This window comes from Somniosus microcephalus, chromosome 13 (assembly GCF_052327205.1).
Source record: "Somniosus microcephalus isolate GS21.2 chromosome 13, FLI_Smic_1.0, whole genome shotgun sequence".
Taxonomy (NCBI): domain Eukaryota; kingdom Metazoa; phylum Chordata; class Chondrichthyes; order Squaliformes; family Somniosidae; genus Somniosus; species Somniosus microcephalus.
This window is the reverse complement of record NC_140999.1, coordinates 121,936,233-121,963,873: the sequence shown is the minus strand read 5'-3', so window position 1 is coordinate 121,963,873 and position 27,641 is coordinate 121,936,233. Positions and strand designations below refer to the sequence as shown.

Sequence of the window (27,641 nt, the reverse complement as noted above, 5' to 3'; positions counted from 1 at the left end):
CACACTTACCTTTACACTCATGCACCCATCACTCACCTGAGCGCCAACATTGCGACCCCTCCAACTCCTTCAACCCGATGACCCACCTGCTCTAACCTGGCGTGGTTTGGAGCCGTCGGGAAACCCACACGAAACCTCTCAAAATAGGGATTAGGCTAAAAACTGCCTGTTAACTACGTGTTAATGGGCAGTTAATTGGCACTAATCCCTTCCCGCCTGGTTTCGGCGGGTCCCAGGGCGGGGCGGGTACCCGCCGCCCCTGAAACTTACGTGGGGCGGGGTTTTGGGCGGGATGGTGTCGGGACCCCCAAATTTGGGATTTTCAGCCACCCCCCGCCCGCCTGAAACCCCGCCCGACGGCTGGGGGAAAATCGGGGCCTTAATCTCTGAAGGCCTAGCAAGGCATTCAGTTGTGTAAAACTGCTAGCGGATCAAGAAGAACCTTCTCAGGACAATAAATGCTGTCCCTGCCAGCAACGCCCACAGCCGGAGAATGAATTAAAACAAAATTATGACAATTTCATGGCCCACTGTACAGGAAACTTTCGTTTATCCAGAGGTTAAATGTCCAGAAAGCTCTATCAACCGGCAAAATTCAGGAGTCGGTTCAGATATTTTTTTTCTTTTCGTTGCTTCTTTTTTCCAGTCCTGGCTCTGCAAGCATCTCTGTAGCTAAGCAACAGCTTCAGCTAGACGCTTGCAAGCTGCGCCGACTGTTTTGAAGCTGTTGCTAAGCAACAGGGTTTGTTGCTTCACACGGAGCTCTGAGCTCCGTATGTTTTAACATTAGCGCTGGTTTCTACGGCAGTTTTGATCTAACGGCACCAGCTCGGTCCAGTCGGTGCCGGATACCAGAAAGTTTCCTGTACTTACATTTGAATTCCTTGTCTTCACATATAGCCTTTTTTGAAGCTATTGGTCAGGTTAGCATTTATGTGTTAATGGCCACTGAATTGTTTTAGGTCCATAATATTTGTAAGGTCTGTACATATACTTGTAGCAGCTCTTGCTTAATAATGATAACTGGATAAAGCCACCACTTTGCCCATTATGGCAAAGAGGGGAGTCTAATGCAGCTTTCAACTGTAATGTATCACTTTTACCATTGTATCACCATGCCACTGTGGCTCCATTGGTTGGTAGTGTACGGTAAAAGAAATAATCTTGGTCGACTTGCCTTAATCAGGTCAAGTTATTGGCATCCATCCAATAAATGTGTAATTCATGTCTAAAGTCATGGAACTGCCATAAAACTTTATTTTCATAAATCTGGAAATAATTAAAATTTTAGATTTGATAGGTCAGGAAATATATAAACTTTACTAAAATGGGAGCTCCAATTTTTGTAATTCCATTTTTTATTGTACCATAGAATACAAATGAAATTGCATCATTGCAATTGCAAATGATTAAAGAATTTGAAATATATTGATGCTGAGATATGTATGTGTGGAGCAGAGCAGATTAATTAAATTACTTAATATTCACTCTTCATTTCCTTATTATGAAGAATGCAAAGAGATAATAATTCTTTTTATTGGCCTAGATAGGCCAATTGAAACAGATTTTATTTATTTTTTCAAATAACTTTCCAAAATCCCCAATGTCACATAAAACTTGTGCAGATTTTCTTTGTATTTTCAGTTTAAAAGATCATTCTTAAAATGTTACCGATGTGCTACACAATTCAAAACATGACTGACACTTAGGGGGGGATTTTATGGGGGGTCAGTGGGCGCGATCAGTGGTGGGTTGGGTGGGAAAAATGTTTTTTTGACAGCGGGTCAGGACCCCGCTGTCAACCCGCCACCACGTGCCTTTCCTAAATGTTGGGTCTGTCAACGCTGAGCAGACCCAACACACAGCGGTGGGGGAGGCAATTCAGGTCATTATGACCTTGTTAACAGAGGATTAAGAACTATTTTCAACTCACCTTTAGAATTTACCAGGTCGCCCACAGGGTCCACGCTGCTCGGGGATCACGTCAGGTAAGGAGGTCAGGAGTTGAATGGCCATGGAATCATCTCATTACTTGACAGCTGCAAATGTGCTATTAAAAGCTCCCATCTCACAGCTGTTCACTTTCTAAGCTCAGAAGCTGTTGCTTACTGCATTTGGAAGATAGTGTGAGCTTTATGCAGGTTGCAAGTGTTTGGAGCAAACTCTCTATCCAGTGTCACCTCATTGAAAAAACTTCTCTCACCATAGACAGATCGCTTCTGTCATCTCAAGTTCACCTGCCATCTATTACATCAGAATGGGTACAGTTTATACTCTCTCACCCTGGTCCTCATAATCCCACCACAATTAGCCCCAACACCAGCAGCAACAGGCACACCAGCAGCACCAAAGACAACAACAACCTTCTCCGTAATCAACTGATGTTGCACAGGCCAGAGGGCATCAGCACCCGACCACATTGCTGCCCGGGACACCAGGGATGGCCTCACCATGGCCAGATTTACTTCACTTGACGCTGTAAACCCTGGCTGCCACATGATGCACCAGGTTGGCACCACCCCACACCAACACCATAAAGCATCCCTACAATGCCCAAGCCATTCCTTTCACACTCATCACCATTGTGGGAGGGTACCGTTATGTCTCACCATTCACTGCAACTCACTAAACCACTTCCAAAAGTTCACATAAATCTGTCCAATAATGCAAAATGTTGAAAATAAAGATGTGAATGTTTGACAGCACATTAACAGAAACTTCACATGAACATTGGCTAAAGCACACAAGTGCCGAGTCTATGTGTGTTGTTAGTTGGTATGATTGGACTCGGATGAGGGTAAGTGTGAGGGGTGGCTAGTGAGATGAGGAAGTGATAATGTAGATAGAGAGGGATGGGTGGAGGTGCAAGGTATGTTGGTGTGAGTAAGGATGTGCAGGAGTAGGGTAGGGAAGGCAGAGTGATGGGGATGTGGTGAGTGGCACAGCAGGATGAGGTTGAGTGTGGCTTTGCAGTAATCTACTGAGCGCATTGAAGGGTTTGTGCCACTGCAGCCTGGTCCTCCTGATGACATCCCTGCTTGTGCCCTCCTGTGCAATGTGCAACCAAGCTGCATTAATCTCCTGGGGAGGTCTCTTCCACCCATTGGAAGGGAAGAGAATGCCCCTGTGTGCTGTGACTTCCTCCATAAGCATATGGAGGGAGTCATGGGTGAGCCTGGATGCAGCCCTGAACCTCTGTGCAGTGCTTGTCAGTGTTTGCAGCCCCTCAATGCTGTAGAACACTGACAGCACAACTGTCAAAATTAATTTGCACATTGTCCCTTTAAGGAAACCGACTGATGACACATCATCAAATGGTGCTGGGCGGGCATAACAAGCCCAATCAGGGGAAAATCATTTTGGACAGCGAGCTGGCTGGAGCCATCAGCGAGGCCGTGACCCACCACCGACGTCACCCGCCACAGACCTGCCGAGGTTGGTAAAATCCAGCCCTCTGTGCTAGCTTAAGGCTGATGTGCTATTGGTCCCCAAAAACAGCAAATGGGAATGGATGATACAGTAATGAGTAATTTGAAACATGACATGTAGTAAGTGTAGCATGCTTAGGAGTGACTTTGGACCTATGGTTCCCAAAGCTCTCCACCACTGGGGTATTCCTTGCTTTCCTGGGTCTGTTCTAGACTAATTGATAGAGATTGATTGCTATGATTGGTCAACAACTCCATCATCATTGTATCATGCAACTACCAGGATGGTAGAAGGCGAAACTAAATGGACCTTGGTCTTTTCTCGTCTAGCAATTCCTATGTGCTTATGTTCCTAAGATTATATTGTTGTCCTGTATCTACAAAATGACTTAAGAGGTTTACTAACCCTTTGTTTGGCAATCATTAGCCAGCATCTTATTCCATATAATGTATTTTTAAGAAGGTTGTCATGTAGATGGTTTGAATTTGCTGTAATCACATTTACAAGGCAAGGTGAGCTTTTTTACTGATCCTGGCATGGTTTGTGGGTATTGGTGGGGGGAGGGAGAGGAGGCAGTACAAAACGGCATAAAATCGCCATGTGCCAGAGTCTGCGATCATGATTTGTTTCTGTCAGTTGATCCATGAATCATCAGAAAGGATCATAGATCAGTGCAGGGAGCTGTTCTTGTGATTTATGCACATTTATTCAACTTTGTAAAGTGTTAGTTTTTTAAGACTAACATGTATAAGACAGAATTAGAACTTACTTGAGAACCAGATGAAATCATTCCCAATGAGGTCGCGAGATGTAGTTTTGACAAGAGATGGTGCAGAGTAAATAGTATCATTTTTACATCTTCTGAAGGGGTCTAACTGTTTGAAGAAGGAGCAGGCACTCATTCAGCGGAGCAGTGTGTCAGGGGGGGCTCAGGGTGAAGCTGGCCGTTGGCATTATTCCATTGTCTTCTGAGTGGGAGCAGTGGCTGGAAAGACATGAGGCAGCCACTTGGTTGTTTTTGAGGTAGAGTCAACAGATTCCTGCCTGGGGGGACAGAGGGAAGAACCATACATGGCTCTGTACCTCTGATCACGATACAATCAACCCTAACATAGAAACATAGAAGATAGGAGCAGGAGTAAGCCATTCGGCCCCTTGAGCCTGCTCCGCCATTTAATGAGATCATGGCTGATCATCCAAATTCAGTACCCTGTTCCTGCCTTTTCTCCATATCCCTTGATCCTTTTAGCCTTAAGAAATATATCTAACTCCATCTTGAATATATTTAATGAATTGGTCTCTACTGCCTTCTATGGTAGAGAATTCCACAGGTTCAGCACTCTCTGGGTGAAGAAATTCCTCCTCATCTCTGTCCTAAATGGCTTATCCCTTATCCTTAGACTTTGACCCCTGGTTCTGGACTCCCCAGCCATCGGGAACATCCTTCCTGCATCTAGTCTGTCTAATCCTGTTAGAATTTTATAAGTTTCAATGAGATCCCCTTTCATTCTTCTAAACTCCAGCGAGTATAAGCCCAATTCACCCAATCTCTCCTCATACGTCATTCCTGCCATCCCAGGTATCAGCCTGGTGAATCTTCGCTGCACTCCCTCCATGGCAAGAACATCCTTCCTCAGATAAGGCGACCAAAACTGCACACAATACTCAAGATGTGGTCTCACCAAGGCCCTGTACAACTGCAGCAAGGCATCCTTGTTTCTGTACTCGAACTCTCTCGCTATGAAGGCCAACATACCATTTGCCTTCTTAACCGCCTGCTGCACCTGCATGCTTACCTTCAGCGACTGGTGCACAAGGACACCCAGGTCTCGTTGCACTTCCCCTTCTCCCAATCTATTGCCATTCAGATAATAATCTGCCTTCCTGTTTTTGACACCGAAGTGGATAACTTCGCATTTATCCACATTATTTTGCATCTGCCATGCTTCTGCCCAATCACCCAACCTGTCCAAATCATCCTGGAGTTTTTCGGCATCCTCCTCACAGCAGACACGCCCACCCAGCTTTGTGTCATCTGCAAACTTGGAGATATTACATCTAGTTCGCTCATCCAGATCATTAATATATATTGTGAATAGCTGGGGTCCTAGGACCGATCCCTGCGGTACCCCACTAGTCACTGCCTGCCACTCGGAAAAAGACCCGTTTATTCCAACTCTTTGCTTTCTGTCTGCCAACCAGTTCTCTATCCAAGTCAATACCTTGCCCCCAATCCCATGTGCCTTAACTTTACACGCTAATCTCTTATGCGGGACCGTATCGAAAGCCTTCTGAAAGTCCAAATACACCACATCCACTGGTTCTCCCTTATCTATTTTACCAGTTACATCCTCAAAAAATTCCAGTAGATTTTATAATGGACTCTAGCATTTTCCCCACTACCGATGCCAGGCTTACCGGTCTATAATTCCCCGTTTTCTCTCTACCACCTTTTTTGAATAGTGGGGTAACATTAGCTACCCTCCAATCCATGGGTACTGTTACAGAGTCTATCGAATTTTGGAAGATGACCAGCAATGCATCTACTATTTCTAGGGCCACTTCCTTAAGTACCCTAGGATGTAGATTATCAGGCCCTGGGGATTTATCGGCCTTCAATCCCGTCAATTTCCCTAACACCATTTCCCTACAAATATTGATTTCATTCAGTTCCTCCCTCTCATGAGACCCTATGTTCCCCGACATCTCTGGGAGGTTATTTGTGTCCTCCTTTGTGAAGACAGAACCAAAGTATGTATTTAATTGGTCTGCCATTTTTTTGTTCCCCGTTATAAATTCCCCTGATTCTGACTGCAAGGGACTTACGCTTGACTTCAGCAATCTTTTTCTCTTCACATATCTATAAAAGCCTTTACAGTCAGTTTTTATGTTCCCTGCAAGATTCTCTATTTCCCCCTCTTAATTGTTCCCTTTATCCTCCTTTGTTGAATCCTAAACTGCTCCCAATCCTCAGGTTTACTGCTTTTTCTGGCCAATTTATATGTCCTCTCCTTGGATCTTATGCTATCCCTAATTTCCCTTGTTAGCCATGGTTGAGTCACCTTTATTGTTTTATTTTTATGCCAAACTGGGATGAACAAATTCTGTAGTTCATCCATGCGATCTTTGAATGTTTGCCATTGCCTATCCACCGTCAACCCTTTGAGTGACATTCCCCAATCAATCCTACCCAACTCGTGCCTCATACCATTGTAGTTTCCTTTATTTAAATTCAGGACCCTAGTCTCTGAGTCAACTAAGTCACTCTCCATCTTAATGAAGAATTCTATCATATTATGATCGCTCCGACCCAAGGGGCCTCGCACAACAAGATTGCTAATTAATCCTTTCTCATTATTGTTACTAATTTGGTTAGCCCAATCTATATGTAGATTAAAGTCACTCATGATAACTGCTGTACCCTTATTGCACGCTTCTCTAATTTCCCTTTTAATGCCATCCCCAACGTCCGCATTACTGTTTGGAGGTCTATATACCACTCCCACTAATGTTTTCTGCCCCTTGGTATTTTTCAGTTCCACCCATACAGATTCCACATCATCAGAACTAATATCCTTCCTTACAATTGTGTTAATCCCCTCTTTAACCAGCAATGCTATCCCACCTCCTTTTCCTTTTTGCCTATCTTTCCTGAATATTGAATACCCCTGGATGTTGAATTCCCAGCCTTGGCCATCCTGGAGCCATGTTTCCGTAATCCCAATCATATCATATTCATTTACCTGTATTTGCGCAGCTAATTCATCCACCTTATTACGAATGCTCCTCGCATTAAGACACAAAGCCTTCAGGCTTGCTCTTTTAATGCTCTTAGACAGTTTAGAATTATTATTTACTGTGGCCATGTTTGATTTAAAATCTTGATTTCTCTGACTGCCACCTTTGTTTTTCTCCTTCCTGTCTTTTGCTTCTATTCTTGTTTCCCTTTCCTCTGTCACCCTGCACAGGTTCCCAACCCCCTGCCATTTTAGTTTAAACCCTCCCCCAGAGCACTAGCAAACACTCCCCCTAGGACATTGGTCCCAGTCCTGCCCAGGTGCAAACCATTTGGTTTGTACTGGTCCCACCTCCCCCAGAACCGGTTCCAATGTCCCAGGAATTTGAATCCCTCCCCCTTGCACCATTCCTCTAGCCACGTATTGATCTGAAATATCCTTCTATTTCTACTCTGACTAGCACGTGGCACTGGTTGCAATCCTGAGATTACTACCTTTGAGGTCCTATTCTTTAATTTACCTCCTAACTCCCTATATTCAGCTTTTAGGACATCATCCCATTTTTTACTTATATCGTTGTTACCTATATGCACCACAACAACTGGCTGGTCACTCTCCCCTTCCAAAATGTTCTGCAGCCGCTCTGAGACATCCTTGACCCTTGCACCAGGGAGGCAACACACCATCCTGGAGTCTCGTTTGCGGCCACAGAAATGCCTATCTATTCCCCTTACAATAGAATCCCCTATTACTATAGCTCTACCCCTCTTTTTCCTCCTGTCCTGTGCAGCAGAACCACCCCTGGTGCCAAGAAGTTGGCTGCTGCTGCCTTCCTTTGATAAGCCATCCCCCTCAACAATATCCAAAGTGGTATATCTGTTTGAGAGGGGGTTGACCACAGGGGACTACTGCACTACCTGCCTGCACCTACTACTCTGCCTGGTGGTCACCCATTCCCTTTCTGCCTATGCAACCTTTACCTGCGGTGTGAGCAACTGATTAAACGTGATATCCACGACATCCTCAGCATTGCGAATGCTCCAGTATGTATCCATTCGCAGCTCCAGCGCCGCAATGCGGTCTGCCAGTAGCTGCAGCTGGATTCACTTCCTGCACACTTGGTCATCAGGGACAGAGGAAGTGTCCCTGATTTCCAACATAGTGCAGGAGGAGCATACCATGGGGCCGAGCTCGCCTGCCATGACTTACCCTTTAATTAATTTAATTAATTAAATTAAATCAAATCAATACCACCAATTACACTATAATTAAATGATATACTCAAGGGGCCTTGTTTACCAACAGTCCCCGCTACACCACAGAGAGTTTAGAAACTATAAACCACAGAGTTTAAGTTTGGAAAAAAGGAGAAAGAGAGAAATACTCACCAACCAATCACTTACCTGTTTTCTGGTGACATCATACTTCGATTACTTTTTACTTCTCTCTCTCCCACTCTGAGATTGGTAAACCTACCTGCTGCTGCCGCCTCAGTTTTAAGTTAGCTCTGCCGCTGCCGCTGCTGTGGGGCCTGCCTGCTGCTGCCGCCTCAGTTTTAAGTTATCTCCGCCGCCGCCGCCGCTTCACCCAGGTCCGCCACCGCTGTGGGGCCTACCTGCTGCTGCCGCCTCGGTTTTAAGTTAGCTCTGCCACTGCCGCCGCTTCACCCAGGTCCGCCGCCACTGTGGGGCCTACCTGCTGCTGCCGCCTCAAAATTGAGTGTGTGCAAATGTCAGGCGAGATCTAGAGCAGGCTTAGCTTTGATATACAGCAGTATGAATCAGCACCTTCAGATGGAAGAAACCTGGAAGTGGAGGAATCAGAGTAGAGTCAGTGATGTTGCACAGTAACAACGACAACCTGCACTTTTTTATCGCCTTTATATGGTAAAACCTCCCAAGGTGCTTCAAAGGACGGAGATTGACACCAAGCCAAAGATAGGTGACCAAAAACTTGGCCAAAGAGGCAGATTTTAAGGAGCGTCTTAAAGGAAGAGAGAGAGGGGCAGAGAGGTTTCGGGTGGGCATTGCAGAACTGACGGTCTCGATAGCTGAAGGCACGGTCGCCAATATTGGGGCGCCGGAAGTGGTGGATGCAGAAGAGGCCAGTATTGGAGGAATGAAGAGTCAATGTAGGTGAATGAGATTTGAAGGGCTAGATTTTCGGGGAGTCATCAGACGGGGTTTCAGGCATGTGGGGGGGGGGGGAAATCCCGAATTTGGGGGTCCCGACACCATCCCACCCAAAACTCTGCCCCATGTAAGTTTCAGGGGCGGTGGGTACCCGCCCCGCACTGGGACCCGCCGAAACCAGGCGGGAAGGGATTAGTGTCAATTAACTGCCTGTTAACAGGCAGTTAACAGGCAGTTTTTAGCCTAATCCCTATTTTGAGGGGTTTCGTGTGGGTTTCCCGACGGCTCCAAACCACACCAGGTAGAGCAGACGGGCTGTCGGGTTGAAGGAGCTGGAGGGGTCGCAATGTCGGTGCTCAGGTGAGTGATGGGTGCATGAGGGCAAAGGTAAGTGTGTTTGGTGTGTCTAAAGTGTGCAAAGAACTTTTACTTACCTGTACTTACCTTAACAGCCTTTCTTCCTGTAGCCGTCGGGAGCGCATCACTCAGCCGGAACTGAAAGCTGAATGGCTACGATCTGTCAAAAGTCACAGCCTTCAGCTTTGAGTGCCGGTAAGAGTTCTAACTGAGTCTGTGCAGATTGACTCAGCTTAGAACTCAGAGTGTCAGTGTTTGACAGCTTCAAACAGCTGTGAGACAGATATTTCATCTGTCAAGGGCTCTTGACAGATGAAATTTCAGTCTGTGACGTCACCTGTTGCCGGGTGGCCCTTAATTGGCCTGCTGAGCCCGCTGGGCGGGCTCAACAAGGTCAATCAAGGGAAAATTGCGCGGATTGGCCAGACGTCGAAGTAGGCGGGTCAAAAACCCGAAAGGGGAGGTCCCGCCTTCTTCCCGACATGTTCGGCAAAATCTACCCCTTGGTGCGTGTTAGGATATCGACAGCAGAGCTCTGGTGTTCCAGTGCTAATCAGTGATGCTACACAGGTGGCATAAATTGTTGAAAGTGACTGTCCACCATGAAATGACTTGTGTCGTACTAAAGTTTTGAATTAATTAGATGATTTACCTAAAAGGCTACAGCCTAGAAATTCAGTGGGCCTTGCGCCCACTTAGCGCCTAAAGAGGTCTTTTGCGCCGGCGGGGTGGTAGCACGGAAATTGAGTGCAGCGGTATTGGCGGCGGTAGCCGTTAGCACTGCGCCGGGACCGATGACGTCATCGGTGTGCGCGGTGGCCCGTAACGCCCCGAAACCGCGCCGATCCCCATATTTATTTGCGCCCGCCTCCTCCGAAGCGGGCGCTAACAGCGAACAGAAAACGGGGCCGTCCTGCTGCCATAGTGGGGCGCTTTAAAGCTGAAGGTGCGGCCGGCCGCTTTTTCGGCGGCCGCCTGCCCGCACCTCCTTCCCCGGCCTCCTCGACCCCCCCCGTGGCATTGCCGGCTGGTTTCCGTGGAGCCCGGCACTTCTCCGTTGTGCCGGGCTCTTTTGCCGGCACTCGCGATCGGTGCTCCGGCCGTTGCAGGCACCTCCCCCTTAAGAGAAGGAGGAGGCCTGCAGTACCGCAGCCTGCCGCACCGCATCGGGTGGCGCTGCGGCAACTAGCGCGCCGATATTCAGTTGCAGCGCCCCAAACGGAGGCGGGCACACCCTGGTATAGCGCCCGCTTCCGAATTGGGGCGCAGAAGACGAATATACGGCATGCGCTAATGCCTCCCCGCCCAGCGCTAACTTTTGGGCGCGAGCGAGCTGCCCGCGCCCAAGTGAATTTCTAGGCCTACATCTGTCACACAAGCCCCTGTTGAGGTATCTTTAATTATTTTCCATTGGAAACAGATCTCAGCGTTTACAGATTATTGCATTCAACCAGCAATGCTAGGCTTGATTCATTCAGATCAGCATCACAGGTGTAGTTTATAAATGCAGAAGGCCGAATTTAGACACATTAGCCTGGAATTCCATCTGTGGACTCAACCCGAAAGGAAGACCCAGAAATGAGACCATTCCCACGCCCATTCTGCCGATGTCAACTTACGCTCAAATTTCCTGCGAATCTCATTAGAATGCGCCCGAACATAAAATGAGCGTAAGTAAACAAGAAAAGCACTGAACCCATGCCATATATTTCTCTTCTTCTATAAGTATGAAAATTAAAGCTTCAATTCATTTAACATGTTAAACATTGCACAGCATGTTTAGGAACCTGCAATCGGGAAAGCTTTTCAATTGTTAATGTGACCTGATACTGATGCCATCAAAATGCATTCGAGGAAATAGGAAATAGAGAGCAGGTCTCAATGTGGGTACATTTTTTAAATGCTCGAAAGAATTACAATGAAACACCAGAAACATGACTTTGTTTCCTGCTGGGCCGGAAAATCTGGTTATTCTTTGAAGAGAGCCTCTGAGTATGAGGAATTACAGGAAACTCATGTACGAGACTTTGTAACTTGGGCATATTTTAGTTACGTGCGTAACTCACACCCAGAATTCCGCGATCTTTTAAGCTGCCGGTTCGATTGGCACGTGTCTCTGGGCACAAATACGCAGGAAATTCCAGGTCTTTGTCAGTGTGATGCGAGAGGAGCCCTGGATCACGTCTTGTTCCTGACCTTGCAAGGGCCTGGTGTAATTTTGAGCCAAGTAGGAATACAGCATTTATTCTTCAGCACTATTGTCCTCTATCTTGCTGAGCAAAAGTTACAGCCTGACAAAACATGTCTTCTGAGTGAATTGAGCTCGTCTCTATTTTCTTGACAGCTGTATTTAGATTTGAGGTATAATTTCCCAAAACAACAGCAACAATTGTCTGTCTCCTGAACAAAGAAAAAACTTTCAGTAAAATCAATAGTTTTGTGGTGGAAAATGCCTTGGAGTGAAGGTATAAAAAAAATTGCAGGTTTCCAGTTTGCAGTCACAGAATAATACAGCGCAGAAGGAGGCCATTTGACCCATTGTGCCTGTGCCGGCTCTTTGGTAGAGCTATCCAATTAATCCCATTCCCCTGCTTTTTCCCTGTAGCCCTGCAAATTTTTCCCCTTCAAGTATTTATCCAATTCCTTTTTGAAAGTTACTACTGAATCTGCTTCCACCATGCTTTCAGGCAGTAGATTAAATAATAACTTCATTTTTTATGATTCCTAGGGTTTATTTTAGCTACTTTTTTCAGTTGCTCTGCGTATGAGTTTTCCTGATGCTTTCTGTTTTGCTTTCATTAAAAAAAATGGTACAAGTGGGTACAAGAAAGTCCCATTTAGCCTCGATGTTTCATCCCAACACAGGTTGGTTCAGTGTAATTTGATTGATCATTTGTATCACTTTCGAAGTAAATGGGGTAGAAATTAGGACGCGTTGCACCTGTTTTTTGGGCATAAAATGGGTGCAAAGCGTACCAATTTAGCAGTGGGACGGCCCGTGCCCAATCTGAGCAGGCGTTGGTACCAGTGCTAAACTCGTGGGGCTCATTTCTTAGGCACCTGGGCAAACATCTAAAAAAGGCATCAGTCCACTTGAATATGTAAATTAGGGGCCTAATGCTAAAGGACCCCTTTGCAACATTAGCAACTGATGAGCGGTTACTGCAGCACCATGACAACATGAACTAAAAATCCATGTGGATGTCAAGAGGATAAAAGAATATCTGTTGTAATCATCAAAATAACTGAGACATAGGAGGAATGTTTGTTAAGAATGGAGGTGGGAAGAATACACAAATCGATAAAGTACTTCCAACTTAAGGAGGAACTGCAAATTGACTAATGGGAGGTACAACAAAAAAATATATATTTTTTTACGTAGAATTTACATCACAGGAACAGGCCATTCTGCCCAATTGGTCTATTCCGGTGTCTATGCTCCACACGAGCCTCCTCCCAACTTACTTCATCTCATCCTATCAACATATCCTTTTATTCCTTCTCTCTCATGTACTTATCTAGCTTTCCCATAACTGTATCTAAGCTAAAATAAAAACAGAAAATGCTGGAGATACTCAGCAGGTCAGGCAGCATCTGTGAAGAGAGAAACAGAGTTAACATTTCACGTCGATGACCTTTCGTCAGAACTGGAAAAAAGCAGGAAATGGAACAGATTTTTAAGCAAGTGTAGGGGCTGGGAAATGGGGGAGGGGATGAAAGAACATCTGCAGTATTTTCTTTTTGTACTGTATCTAAGCTATTTGCTTCAACTGCTCCACCAAGTAGCAAGTTCCACGTGCTAATCGCTCTCTGGGTAAAGACGTTTCTCCTGAATTCCTTATTGGATTTATTCGTGACTATCTTATATTTATGGTCCCTAGTTCTGGCCCCCTTCCACAAGTGGAAACATCTTCTCTACCTATCAAACTCCTTCACAATTTTAAAGACCTCTAGGTCACCCCTCAGTTTTCTCTTTTTCTAGAGAAAAGAACCCCAGCCTGTTCAGTCTTTCCTGGTAGTTGTAACCTCTCGGTACCAGTAAATCTTTTTTGCACCTGCTCCCATGCCTCTATATGCTTTCTGTGCATCAGCTAGGAATGTAACTAACTGGAAATAAGAGATTTTGGAGGAGGGAAGAGCAAAGGCACTTGCTATTTTAATCAAGTTTTGGAAAGTGGAAAATAAATATGGCCCGGATTTTGCGGGGCCGATGACCGCGTACACACAAAAGGCCCTGCAATTCCCGGGTTTCCGCCTGCACTGTGCAAGCGAGAAAACCTGGAATTTGCGATCTGTCACGGGTCGCCTTGACAGATCATACGGACTGACCCAAAAATCACTGACACTGGTGCAGAGTGGGCTATTTGCCCAACTACTACCCAGCAAATGCCCCTGAAACCCTTACGCCTGGTAAAAGCTGGCTTGTTTTCACCAGCGTAAGGGTTAATATAAATCTTAAATTAAAAATTTAAATATAAAAAATCAGCCACAAACATTTAAAATTAGTTTACCTAAATTTTGGCCCAGATTAAAATGACAAAAATTATTTTTCAAACTATTAAATTTTTATCGTAAATGCTGCATTAAAGGGACTTTTAATTAAATTTGAAAATGGGAACATTTATTTTTTATTCCAGTTGTGTAAATTATTTAATTATTTGGGGATTCCTCATTCTGGAACCCCTATAAGCATGACGAGGAATCCTCCTTTCTGATAGGAGGACCTGGCCCACATGATCCCAGGGACGTTTCCGAACCACCTGTGTCCCTGGGATCCGTGTACGCCTGCAGGCCCAGGACCCGAAGCCTGAGAGCCAGCAGGTAGGTTCCGATTTTTTTTCCGGATCAGAGTTGTACTCTGGAGGTTCGCCTCCGACCGCAAATTCTGGCCTGGTATTTGAAACATTATGGCCTGGGGCTTCCGCTCGATTGTGTTTTTTTTGGGGCACAATTTGCTCAAGATCGGCTAAACCAGCACAAAAGATCGCGGCATTTTAAGCTTAAATAACGTTCAGCGCAATGAGTTTCCACGATTTTTTGCGCTTTGGTTTAAAAAATCATGGTGCTAGAAGTCAGCCCTGCCCACAAAACTGGCTACGCCCCCAGATCGAATCAATCACCATTGCGGGCCTTCGAGGAGGCTCTAAAAATTAAGCTGGTTCTCTTAGGCGCAAGGATACTAATAGGAACGTCTTAAAAGCTGTTGAATATATATCTGATTTAATTTACTAAGAAACTGACTACTGTACTGCAATATAACTAGCAAATGGCTCTGTATTTTTAAAAAATAATTTCAGTTACTTAAAACCAGGTTACTCACAGGTGGTAGACTCGACACTAAGATTAAAATGCTTATTTTTTGTGACAAACCCATTTTATCCCTCCCCCAGAGCACTAGCAAACCCTCCCCCTAGGACAGGGCTGGGACCGATGTCCTAGGGGGAGTCTTTGCTAGTGCTCTGGGGGAGGGTTTAAACTGAAATGGCAGGGGTTTGGGAACCTGAACAGGGGGACAGAGGAAAGAGAAACAAGGATAAAAGCAAAAGATAGGAAGGAGCAAAACAAAGGTGGCAGTCAGAGAAATCAACGCTTTAAATCAAACATGGCCACAGTAAATAATAATTCTAATAGGTCTAAGAGCATTAAAAAAACAAGCCTGAATTGTGTCTTAATGCAAGGAGCATTCGGAATAAGGTGGATGAATTAGCTGCACAAATAGAGGTAAACTAATATGATTTGATTGGGATTACGGAAACATGGCTCCAGGGTGGCCAAGGCTGGGAACTCAACATCCAGGGGTATTCAATATTCAGCAATGATAGGCAAAAAGGAAAAGGAGGTGGGGTAGCATTGCTGGTTAAAGAAGGGATTAACACAATTGTAAGGAAGGATATTAGCTCTGATGATGTGGAATCTGTATGGGTAGAACTGAGAAATACCAAGGGGCAGAAAACGTTAGTGGGATTGGTATATAGACCTCCAAACAGTAATGCGGCGGTTGGGGATGGCATTAAAAGGGAAATTAGAGAAGCGTGCAATAAGGGCACAGCAGTCATCATGGGTGACTTTAATCTACATATAGATTGGGCTAACCAAATTAGTAACAATACTGTGGAGGAGGAATTCCTGGAGTGTTTATGGGATGGTTTCCTGGACCAATATGTCGAGGAACCAACCAGAGATCAGGCCATCTTAGACTGGGTATTATGTAACGAGAAAGGATTAATTAGCAATCTTGTTGTATGAGGCCCCTTGGGTCGGAGCAATCATGATATGATAGAATTCTTCATTAAGATGCAGAATGAAGTAGTTGACTCAGAGACTAGGGTCCTGAATTTAAATAAAGGAAACTATGATGGTCTGAGGCACGAGTTGGGTAGGATTGATTGGGGAATGTCACTCAAAGGGTTGATGGTGGATAGGCAATGGCAAGCATTCAAAGACTGCATGGATGAACTACAGCAATTGTTCATCCCAGTTTGGCAAAAAAAAGTGACTCAACCGTGGCTAAGAAGGGAAATTAGGGATAGCATAAGATCCAAGGAGAGGACATATAAATTGGCCAGAAAAAGCAGTAAACCTGAGGACTGGGAGCAGGTTAGGATTCAACAAAGGAGGACAAAGGGATTAATTAAGAAGGGTAAAAAGAATATGAGAGTAAGCTTGCAGTGAACATAAAAGCTGACTGTAAAAGCTTTTATAGATATGTGAAGAGAAAAAGAGTGGTGAAGTCAAACGTAGGTCCCTTGCCATCAGGAGACTATGAAGGTATGAGAGTAGAATTGACTAAAGTGGACTGGGAAAACAGATTAAAGTGTAAGACGGTACAAGAGCAGTGGTCTACATTCAAGGAGATATTTCACATCATTCAAGATAAATATATTCCACTGAGGAAAAAAGGGAGTAAAAGAAAAGACAGCCGTCCGTGGCTAAGTAAAGTAATAAAGGATAGTATCCGACTGAAAACAAGGGCATATAAAGTAGCCAAATCTAGTGGGAGGATAGAAGATTGGGAAGCATTTAAAAGCCAGCAAACAATAACTAAGAGATTAATTAAGAAAGGGAAGATAGATTATGAAAGTAAACTAGCAAAAAATATAAAAACCTGTAAAGTCTGTGGGTTGTTTAGTTAATTAATGCACAGACTCCAAGAGTAACTTAAAACAGGACTTTACTATTCGAAGGTCAGGGCGAATCTGCCCAATAAATCCTGACACAACACTTATATATTGGTGTGGTCACCGTCGGTATTACAGTATACAGAAGCCAAACAAAGTAGTGCCACACCTAAAATAGTTCTCTTAAAGGTGAACGGTTACATACAATAGTTCTCTTAAAGGTAGACGGGTACATACACTACAATCCTCCCTTTTTAGCTTACAACATACTTATTCCCCATTAAACATAACATATAATCAACTTCATGTAAAACAATTCACAGATATAGTCTCTGCGGGAAACAGTTCACAGATTCAGTCTCTGCGGGAACAGTTCACAGATTCAGTCTCTGGTCTTGACTCGGTCCGAACAACATCTCTGTGGTGTAGCCGGTTCACATTTCTAGCGTGACTCATCCAATAGTCTTTTCCTTGGCTTAACAGCTTGAACTTCCGTCCTGCGGAACCAGCAGTGCTGACTTTTACAAACAGCTGGACTGCCTTGGTAATTTTTCCTACTTTCCAACTGATTTGGCCCCCTTCGTAGGGCCCACGTGCATGATCTGATAGAAGTGATAATAATTTAGATGGTTATCGTCTTCTGCTTTGTCTTTTTCTTTTCTGCTTCTTGGAGACTCTCGGGGCTCCCTTATCCGCTGCCAGCTGTAGCGCCACCATCTCCCTATGTTCCTTAGACTTTAAGTGCTTCATCCTGATTTCTGCACTTTGGGAGTTTTCATCACAAGCTGGGCAGACCAAGTCATCGTAATATTCCGTGTCACTCAACAGGTCATGGTAATATTCGGTGTCGTCCTGAGCTAGTCTAGCGAGAGGGCCTGCTACTTCTTCCTTACCCAACTGGATGTTAGCCGACTGTTGTTCCCTCCCTAGACATCTTTCCTGAAGAGACTTCTTCATGCGTTCATATTCATCCCGCTCTTCCTGGGTTTCTTGCCAATCCTTCACTAATGACCTCATTTGTGATTCCAATACTTCCCCTTCCATCGGGGATTGATTGATCGGGCTATTCAATCCTTCTACCGGAGCAGCTGTTTCAACATTCTGCAGTTCACATTGACGTGATTCAGCGTACTTTCGGCAGCCCCGTAAAATCTGTGTTGCAACCTCAACTATTCCCCAAACTTTTGAGAGCTCCGAACCCCTTCCCTTTGAAGATTGAAGCTCGTGTTCAAATGGTTCCCCTTGCAGAGTCTTGTCTCTCAGCATATGAAGGAGTTGGCTGATCGTTAACTCTTCCACGGGGACCCTGTGGATCAGAGTCTTCTCCATTTCATCCACCTTTTCCTCCAATGCTTTCACCTTTTTTTCCTCTTGTACTTTGGCTTTAAGCGCTCGGAGAAGTTGCGCCTTGATGCTCTCTAGCTCATGTTCAGGGGCCATTCTTACAGTCTCTGTGTTTCTTACAGTCGCCTTTTCTTTCACTGAAAGAATTCCCAGTTGAATCTGTTCTTCAAGTTGTTGAACCTCGGTCATTGCCGCCTCATATTTGTCTTGGGTTTCCTTCAATATTTTTATGAGTTCTTGGACATCTTGACTTTCATGTTCTGCCATGTCTTTCACCTCTAATTTCTCATCTATGGATGTAACTTCTACCGATGAGTCTGTCTTGGCCTTGAGCTCATTAAGAATTTCCTGCAGCCTTTGGACTTCTTGTTCATGTTCAACCTTTAGTTGCTCATATGCTTCCACTGAAACTAGCTTTTCGGAGGTTGCCGAGTTAACCCCCTCCAGGATTGTAGCCTGGGCCTGTTCATACTGTTCCTTCAACTTCTCAAACTCTGCTTGTAAGGAGTCGTAGAGAAGAACTGGAATAAAATCCTGGCTTCCTGAAGATTCCTCTTCATTTGCTTCTTTCTGCAAATATTCCAACTCCTGAACATCATAAGGGAGATGTGATCGGTGATTGGTCATGATGGCTCTATGGTCGCTCTCTGCTTGAGCTAGCTGCTTCTGTTGTCTTTCCAGATTCTCCCATTCGGTGTCATAGAACTTTTTCATTGTTTTCATCTCTTGTACGAGACGGTAACTCAATTGTTCTAATTGTTGTCGTGATTTGAAATAAGTTTGAGTCCGAGCTCGGTGTTCTTCCGTCATGGATATGTCCTTAAACCGAACAGACTCAGAATTCTCTGTCAAACTATGTTGTCGTTGTTCGGTGGAGATCTGTTCTGAAACTTTGTTCTTCTCTGAAGCATAAGCCTTTCTGCATGCCTTCGTTTTTCCAACCTTAGTCGGCAAGTCCATTTTAGCCTTGTCTTTCACATTTGGGTTGGTCTTATCGTCATCCGATTCAGAATCTGAGCTGATTGTCTGCACCGAGTCCTCACTCGTTATGGCTTTTAGATAGTGCCATTCCATGTCTATTTTCTTGATCCACTCCCGTCCTAGAAGTGGTGGCCCTCCCTCAGGTAGTACGTATAAGTTCATTCTTGGGTGTTCTTTACCCCTATCTCTCACCTTGACTCTTATCTTTCCCATGGGGTATACTTTATGCCCCGTGTATGTCTGCAATACGAACTTGGTATCCCTTAAGGGTATATGTGAGAATAGCTGGTGGTAATCCCTTCGATTTATGACTGATAGAGCTGATCCAGTGTCCAACTCCATTTTCACTTGGACTCCAGCTATTTTTAGCATGACCCAGATAGTTTGTAGGTCAGCTTCCTTACTCACATTGTGAATTCTCAGACTACCCAGCTCCTGGCCATTTGGGTCTGAGTCCGAATTCTGTTCGTCTGAACTCTTCTCAGCCACCTTGTGTACCTTGTTGTACTTTTCCTGTGATGGCTTCCTTTGGTTGTTGGTCCTTTGGTTGTTGGTCTTCTTCCCTGACTGGCATACCTTAGCTATGTGGCCCAGTTTGCCACATTTCCTACATTCCTGGTTCTTAAACCAGCATTGGTTCTGGTCGTGTGTTGTCTTCCCACAACGATAGCATTTAGTTGTTGTCGAGGTAATTTGATCCACACTGAGTGCCGCTGTCTTTAGCTGCATTTCCGCAGTTCCCTTCACTGCGGCTTCGTGCGATGCTTCAATAAGGACAGCCCTGTCAAGTGTAAGGTCGTTCTCTTCGAGTAGTCGCTTTTGCGTTCCTTCCTTTGCCAATCCGCACACGAACTTGTCTCGCAATGCCTCTGTCAGGTTCCCTCCAAACTGGCAGTATTTCGCTAGTCTACGCAGTTCGACCAAGTATTCTGCGTTGCTTTCGTCTTTCCGTTGCGTTCTCGCATAGAATTTGAATTGTTCCGCCAACATCAACGGTGTGGGGTTCAAGTGATCCTTCAGAACAGTCACAATATCATCGAAAGTCTGATCCGCCGGTTTAGCTGGTGCTAGTAGATGCTTCAAGAGCCCGTATGTCTTCGCGCCCATCGAGTTTAGCAAGGTTATAGCTTTGTCATCTTCTTCTATTTTATTGGCCTCACAATAGATCTCAATGCGTTCCACATACGTGGCCCAGTCTTCTACCTCGGAATTAAAATCGTTGATGTTACCACGCTTAGGCATCTTCCTCTCTTCCTGATAACACCACGAATTATTTCTTTAAATTTTCTTTTATTTATTTATTTTTTTCCAAGATGGCAGTTCCCGTGAAAATGGCGGTTTCCCGCGCTTATCTTCTCTCCCCGCCCACTTCAATGGCGGTTTCCCGCTTCTGTCTTCTTCCCCGCCTAATGGCGGCTTCCCGCGTTTCTTCCCTAGCGGCAGGGGTACACTTTCCCCATGGACGACGGTCGCTGGCTTTCAGGTTCACAGCCTGCGCGTCGGCTTCAGTGCTTTCCCTTTTCTCGGCAGGGCAACCGGCGCTGGGTACACCCCGTTGACGGCGAACAGTTTCAGCCGCTGGGCTGGCTCTCGCTCAGTTCCCCTTGCTCGGGCTCTATCTCTCTCCCGCTCGCTCGGCTCTACCGGCGCTGGGTACACCCCGTTGATGGAAAACAGTTTCAGCCGCTGGACTGGCTCTCGCGCAGTCTCCCTTGGTCGGCTCTGCCTCTCCCGCTCGCTCGGCTCTACCGGCGCTGGGTACACCCCGTTGACGGAGAACAGTTTCAGCCGCTGGACTGGCTCTCGCGCAGTCTCCCTTGGTCGGCTCTGCCTCTCCCGCTCGCTCGGCTCCCAATCGCCTCTCCCAGCCATCTCGCAGTCCGGTGCTTCCCTCCCCGGCTGCGGCTGAGTTTTTATATCTTCCCGCGCCTACGCTCCCGGTCGCAGCGCTTCGTGGCTTCGGTCGCTGCCCGGCCTTTTTCGCCGGTCGCGGTCTAGCTGTCTCACGACGCCGTTGCGTCCCCCAGCCTGTCTATACCGCGGCTTCCTTGCTCCACGCTGCCCCAGTCTCAGCGCCTCTGGACCCGACTTCTGTCCGGCTCCTTTCCCCCTCGACCGTGGTCGAGTGCACCGCCCTTATCCTCCGGTTATTCTTTTTACTTTCCCTTACTCACAGTCACCGTGGCCGCCTTGCTTCTCGTGCTGATCGGCTCACTCCTCACTGTGGCAGAAGGGACAGTCAGTGCCTGTTGCTGATGGAAGTCTTTGTCTCTGAATTCTTCCTCCTTTCCAGCTCTGCAGACTCGAGTTTTCTCCCAGCAGAATGACGAGGGCGGTTGCCTCTTCTCGACGCTCGTTAACTGCTTCGGACGTATTGTTGCCGCAGGGTACGATCGGACTCGTCGCCACTGTAAAGTCTGTGGGTTGTTTAGTTAATTAATGCACAGACTCCAAGAGTAACTTAAAACAGGACTTTACTATTCGAAGGTCAGGGCGAATCTGCCCAATAAATCCTGACACAACACTTATATACTGGTGTGGTCACCGTCGGTATTACAGTATACAGAAGCCAAACAAAGTAGTGCCACACCTAAAATAGTTCTCTTAAAGGTGAATGGTTACATACAATAGTTCTCTTAAAGGTAGACGGGTACATACACTACAAAACCGATAGCAAGAGTTTCTACAGCTATATAAAAAGAAAAACGGTGGCTAAAGTGAACGTTGGACCCTTAGAGGGTGAGACCGGGAAACTAGTGGTGGGGAACATGGAGATGGCAAAGACGCTGAACAAATATTTTGTATCAGTCTTTACAGTAGAGGACACTAAAAATATCCCAACACTGGACAAACAGTGGGCAATGGGGGGGAGGAACTAAACATGATTAAAATCACTAAGGAGATGGTACTCGGTAAAATAATGGGACTTAAGGCGAATAAATCCCCCAGACCTGATGGCCTACATCCTAGGGTCTTGAGAGAAGTGACAGTAGGGATTGTGAATGCATTGGTGATTATTTTCCAAAACTCCCTGGATTCAGGAAAGGTCCCGGCAGATTGGAAAACTGCTAATGTAACACCCTTATTTAAGAAGGGAAGTAGACAAAAAGCCAGAAACTATAGACTAGTTAGCCTAACATCTGTGGTTGGCAAAATGTTGGAGTCCATTATTAAGGAAACAGTAACAGAGCATTTGGATAAACATAATTTAATAGGACAGAGTCAGCCTGGTTTTATGAAGGGGAAGTCATGTTTGACAAATTTGCTCGAATTCTTTGAGGACGGAACATGCAGGGTGGATAAAGGGGAACCAGTGGATGTAGTGTATTTGGACTTCCAAAATGCATTTGACAAGGTTCCACACAAAAGATTACTGATCAAGATAAAAAATCACAGGATTGGGGGTAATATACTGGCATGGGTGGAAGATTGGCTATCTAACAGAAAACAGAGAGTTGGGATAAATGGTTTGTTCTCGGGCTGGCAATCAGTAACTAGTGGTGTTCCGCAGGGGTCAGTGCTGGGACCCCAACTCTTTACAATCTATATTAATGATTTGGAGGAAGGGACCGAGTACAAAATATCCAAGTTTGCCGACGATACAAAGATGGGAGGGAAAGCAGCGAGTGAGGAGGACATAAAAAACCTGCAAAAGGACATAGACAGGCTAAGTGAGTGGGCAGAGATTTGGCAGATGGAATATAATATTGGAAAGTGTGAGGTTACGCACTTTGGCAGAAAAAAATCAAAGAGCAAGTTATTATCTAAATGGAGAGAAACTGCAAAGTGCTACAGTACAAAGGGATCTGGGGGTCCTGGTGCATGAAACACAAAAAGTTAGTATGCAGGTGCAGCAGGTAATCAGGAACGCCAATGGAATCTTGGCTTTTATTGCAAGGGGGATGGAGTATAAAAACAGGGATGTCTTGCTGCAGTTATACAGGGTATTGGTGAGGCCACACCTGGAATACTGTGTGCAGTTTTGGTTTCCATATTTAAGAAAAGATATACTTGCTCTCGAGGCGGTTCAGAGAAGGTTCACTTGGTTGATTCCGCAGATGAGGGGGATGACGTATGAGGAAAGGTTGAGTAGGTTGGGCCTCTACTCATTGGAGTTGAGAAGAATGAGAGGCGATCTTATCGAAACATATAACATTGTGAGGGGGCTTGATCGGGTGGGTGCGGTGAGGATGTTTCCACTGATGGGTGAGACTAGAACTAGGGGGCATAATCTTAGAATAAGGGGCTGCCCTTTCAAAACTGAGATGAGGAGAAACTTCTTCACTCAGAGGGTAGTGAACCTATGGAATTTGCTACCCCAGAGAGCTGTGGAAGCTGCAACATTAAATAAATTTAAAACGGAGATAGTTTCCTAGCAGATAAGGGAATTAGGGGTTACGGGGCGAGGGCAAGGAAGTGGACGTGAGTCTAGATTCGCATCAGCCATGATCCTATTGAATGGCGGAGCAGGCCCGAGGGGCCGTATGGCCTACTCCTGCTCCTACTTCTTATGTTCTTCTGAATCATGGGAATTTATAATGGGTAACAAAGAAATGGCAGACCAATTAAATACATATTTTGGTTCTGTCTTCACAAAGGAGGACACAAATAACCTCCCAGAGATGTCGGGGAACATAGGGTCTGATGAAGGGGAGGAACTGAAAGAAATCTGTATTTGTAAGGAAATGGTGTTAAGGATATTGATGGGACTGAAGGCTGATAAATCCCCAGGGCCTGATAATCTACATCCTAGGGTACTTAAGGAAGTGGCCCTAGAAATAGTAGATGCATTGCTGATCATCTTCCAACATTTGATGGAATCTGGAACAGTACCCATGGATTGGAGGGTAGCTAATGTTACCCCACTATTCAAAAAAGGTGGTAGGGAGAAAATGGGGAATTACAGACCGGTAAGCCTGACATCGGTAGTGGGGAAAATGCTAGAGTCCATTATAAAGGATGTAATAGCTGAGCACTTGGAAAACAGTGACAGGATCGGACAAAGTCAACATGGATTTACAAAAGATAAATCGTGCTTGACAAATCTACTTAAATTTTTTGAGGATGTAACTGGTAAAATAGATAAGGGAGAACCAGTGGATGTGGTATATTTCGACTTTCAGAAGGCTTTCGATAAGGTCCCGCATAAGAGGTCAACGTGTAAAGTTAAGGCACATGGGATTGGGGGCAAGGTATTGACTTGGATAGAAAACTGGCAGACAGAAAGCAAAGAGTTGGAATAAACGGGTCTTTTTCCGAGTGGCAGGCAGTGATTAGTGGGGTACCGCAGGGATCGGTCCTTGGACCCCAGCTATTCACAATATATATTACTGATCTAGACGAGGGAACTAGATGTAATATCTCCAAATTTGCAGACGACACAAAGCTGGGTGTGCGTGTGTGCTGTGAGGAGGATGCCGAGAAACTCCAGGTTGATTTGGACAGGTTGGGTGATTGGGCAGAAGCATGGCAGATGCAATATAACGTGAATAAATGTGAGGTTATCCACTTTGGTGGCAAAAACAGGAAGGCAGTTTATGATCTGAATGGCAATAGATTGGGAGAAGGGGAAGTGCAACGAGACCTGGGTGTCCTTGTGCACCAGTCGCTGAAGGTAAGCATGCAGGTGCAGCAGGCGGTTAAGAAGGCAAATGGTATGTTGGCCTTCGTAGAGAGAGGCTTTGAATACAGGAACAAGGATGTCTTGTTGCAGTTGTACAGGGCCTTGGTGAGACCGCACCTTGAGTATTGTGTGCAGTTTTGGTCGCCTTATCTGAGGAAGGATATTCTTGCCATGGAAGGAGTTCAGCAAAGATTCACCAGGCTGATACCTGGGATGGCAGATGTGACGTATGAGGAGCAATTGGGTCGATTGGGCTTGTACTCGCTGGAGTTTAGAAGAATGAGAGGGGATCTCATTGAAACTTATAAAATTCTGACAGGACTGGACAGACTAGATGCAGGTCGGATGTTCCCGATGGTCGGGGTGTCCAGAACCAGGGGACACAGTCTAAGGATAAAGGGTAGTCCATTTAGGACAGAAATGAGGAGGAATTTCTTCACCCAGAGAGTGGTGAACCTGTGGAATTCTCTACCACAGAAGGCAGTAGAGGCCAATTCCTTAAATATATTCAAGAAGGAGTTGGATATATTTCTTAAGGCTAAAGGGATCAAGGGTAATGGGGAGAAAGCAGGGACTGGGTACTGAATTTTGATGATCAGCCATGATCACATTGAATGGCGGAGCAGGCTCGAGGGGCCGAATGGCCTACTCCTGCTCCTATCTTCTATGTTTCTATGTTTCAGCCGTATTAATCAAACCGCACCAAGTTTGAGAATGGCCCAGAAATTCGGGTCGAGGACTTCCCGCGGGTGTAAGCTCCCGACCTGCACTTACCTACCGCGCAGGCCGTTGAGCTGTGGGCCCCTGTCTAATTGCGATCCTGGGCCCCCTCCAACAGCCGGCGCACACTGCTTGCGTATCCCAGGGGCGCAGTTAGTTCGATGTGTCCCCTGGGATCACGTGGGCTATGGGGAGCCAATCGGAGCAGGGAATGATTCATTCATAAGTTTGACAGGAAGGGCTGTCAAACTTATAAATACTATAAGCCCCAAAACATCACTAAATCTTCAAATAAATTTTTTTTAAATCACATTTTTTAAATAAACTATAAATTACATGAAATAACTATTTTAAACAATAATTTAAATTAAAAAAAATAATTATTTTATTTTCTAACGGGGCTAAAAATAAACTTACCTTTCTTTAAAGTATTTAAAAATAATAAACCTGTGGAAAAAATGTTTTATTTTAATTAATTCACCACTTACCTTGTAAAAAGCAGGCCTTGCGACTGCTTTTTAAATGTCTAACTTCTGAAGACTTACCCTCCCAGGAAAACCTGCAAATAAATTGTAAGTTCGATGCGCACGCGCAGCCTCTGCTGCATACGCGTTCGAACTCTGAACCCCTTCTTTCAGGGGAACGGAACTGCCAGTTTCCCGTGCATGCACAGTGCATGCAGGAAACCGGCACTTCCATTGGGCTTACGGGTGAGTACCCCGTGCGCACTCACCTGTGGAGACCCGAATTTCTGGGCCATTTTTAAAAGCAAAAATTCTTTTTTTTTAAATTGCATTCTAAAATGCTGCCTAATTGCACTGGTTCAGGGCAGACTTTGCATTTGCCAATATGCAAATGAGTTTGAGCAGAAACTTAAGGAAAAAAAAGCACTTCTCAAAACTAGTGCCATTTTGGCCGCAATTTGCGCCCAGATCGCCGATTGCGCCCATAGCGGAAACTTTACAAGGCCTGTACCTTTTAGTATCAACGAGGTATGTTGTACCAATAATCACATATGTTGCTTCAGTAAATTTGCTGTATTATAGCAAAGGGCTGTATAAAACAACCCCATGAACGTCTCTGTTGGGTTAGCGAGTATGTGCATCACCTTGTGCGATCTTCAGTTCAGTCTGTGCCAAGTTAGCTGACCTCAGCCCCGGTCCTGGTGAAGATGCTATAATTGGCCTCGGGTAAGGAAAAAGAAACATTCGGCCAAGTTTCTCACTCCAGCTGATCCTTCAATGCTCCTTACTGGAAAATGTACATCTGTAGATATTGTTTGGGAACAAGAGTGGCCTTGGCTGCGCTGCTCTCTGCAGTCAAATAGCTGGCCGGTAGTCACAAGAAGAATGAGCCCACAGGGGAGTCACTGGAACACAGCCACCACGTGCGGTACTGTACTCCAGGAATAGTCAGCACACCAGCAGAGGAGGAGAGACAATTAGGAAGAAAAAAACACATCCAGGAAAGGATCAAGAAATGTTATTAACATAACGGCACAGCCTGGCATGGTTTCAGTCAATCTAATCAAGATGTTCAGGTAATGGCTACAAACCACTCTGGAGTCTCTTCACTTTAATGGTTTATAGGGCCCTCTAGATCAGGCGGTTCAATTCTTGCCTTGAAATCACTCCCAGGTATCCTCTAATTTATGTATAATGAATGAAATGCTATTACCCAATGTTCATTAATGGTTAAAACAGTCAACATTTACGTTACTCAACCCAATTTACAGTACATCAATGTTATGCTATTAACTCGCAATACCTGGGAGCTATTACAAGACCATTTGAGTAATTATATTTGCCTTTCGAAACAGTGGCCATTTTGTCATCCACTTCAGCAGAGAAAATCTCATTTGACAAAACTCATCCCAACTACACCAGGTGGTTTCCAGTGACAGGCAGCTCCTGGGACTCCATCCCATCTGTAGCTGTCTGGACCAGGTAGCATTGCTGTACCCTCCAGGCTATTTTTGCTGCCTTCTTACTCTCATTGATTTCAGTGTAGACGCTTGTCATGGTGTAGTTACCAGCGGAGCCATTTCAACTTGGTGTAATCTGCTATCAGATAATGTTAATTCTTATGTGGTAGTCACTCATCGCTGTGTGAACTCGTTTAAGTAAAATGGACTCCAAGTACATGTAATTTTGCTGTGACTATTCCTGAAATGCTCAGCGGGGGACACAGTTACAATCAT

The 27,641-nt window shown here is 45.3% G+C and overlaps 1 protein-coding gene across 2 annotated transcripts in view; it reads left to right on the top strand.

Annotated features, from left to right (window-relative positions):
- LOC147108572 (solute carrier family 12 member 5-like) overlaps nucleotides 1-27,641 on the top strand; it is a 1,151,655-nt gene that overhangs the window by 41,431 nt on the left and 1,082,583 nt on the right. Inside the window, exon 1 of one of the 2 annotated variants that reach the window (XM_086005250.1) lies at nucleotides 14,308-14,476. The exons of the other annotated variant lie outside the window; for it this stretch is intronic. The gene's annotated coding sequence lies outside the window, so the exon portion shown is untranslated. Of the gene's footprint in view, nucleotides 1-14,307; nucleotides 14,477-27,641 lie in introns of those variants that run through there. 2 annotated transcript variants of the gene reach the window in all.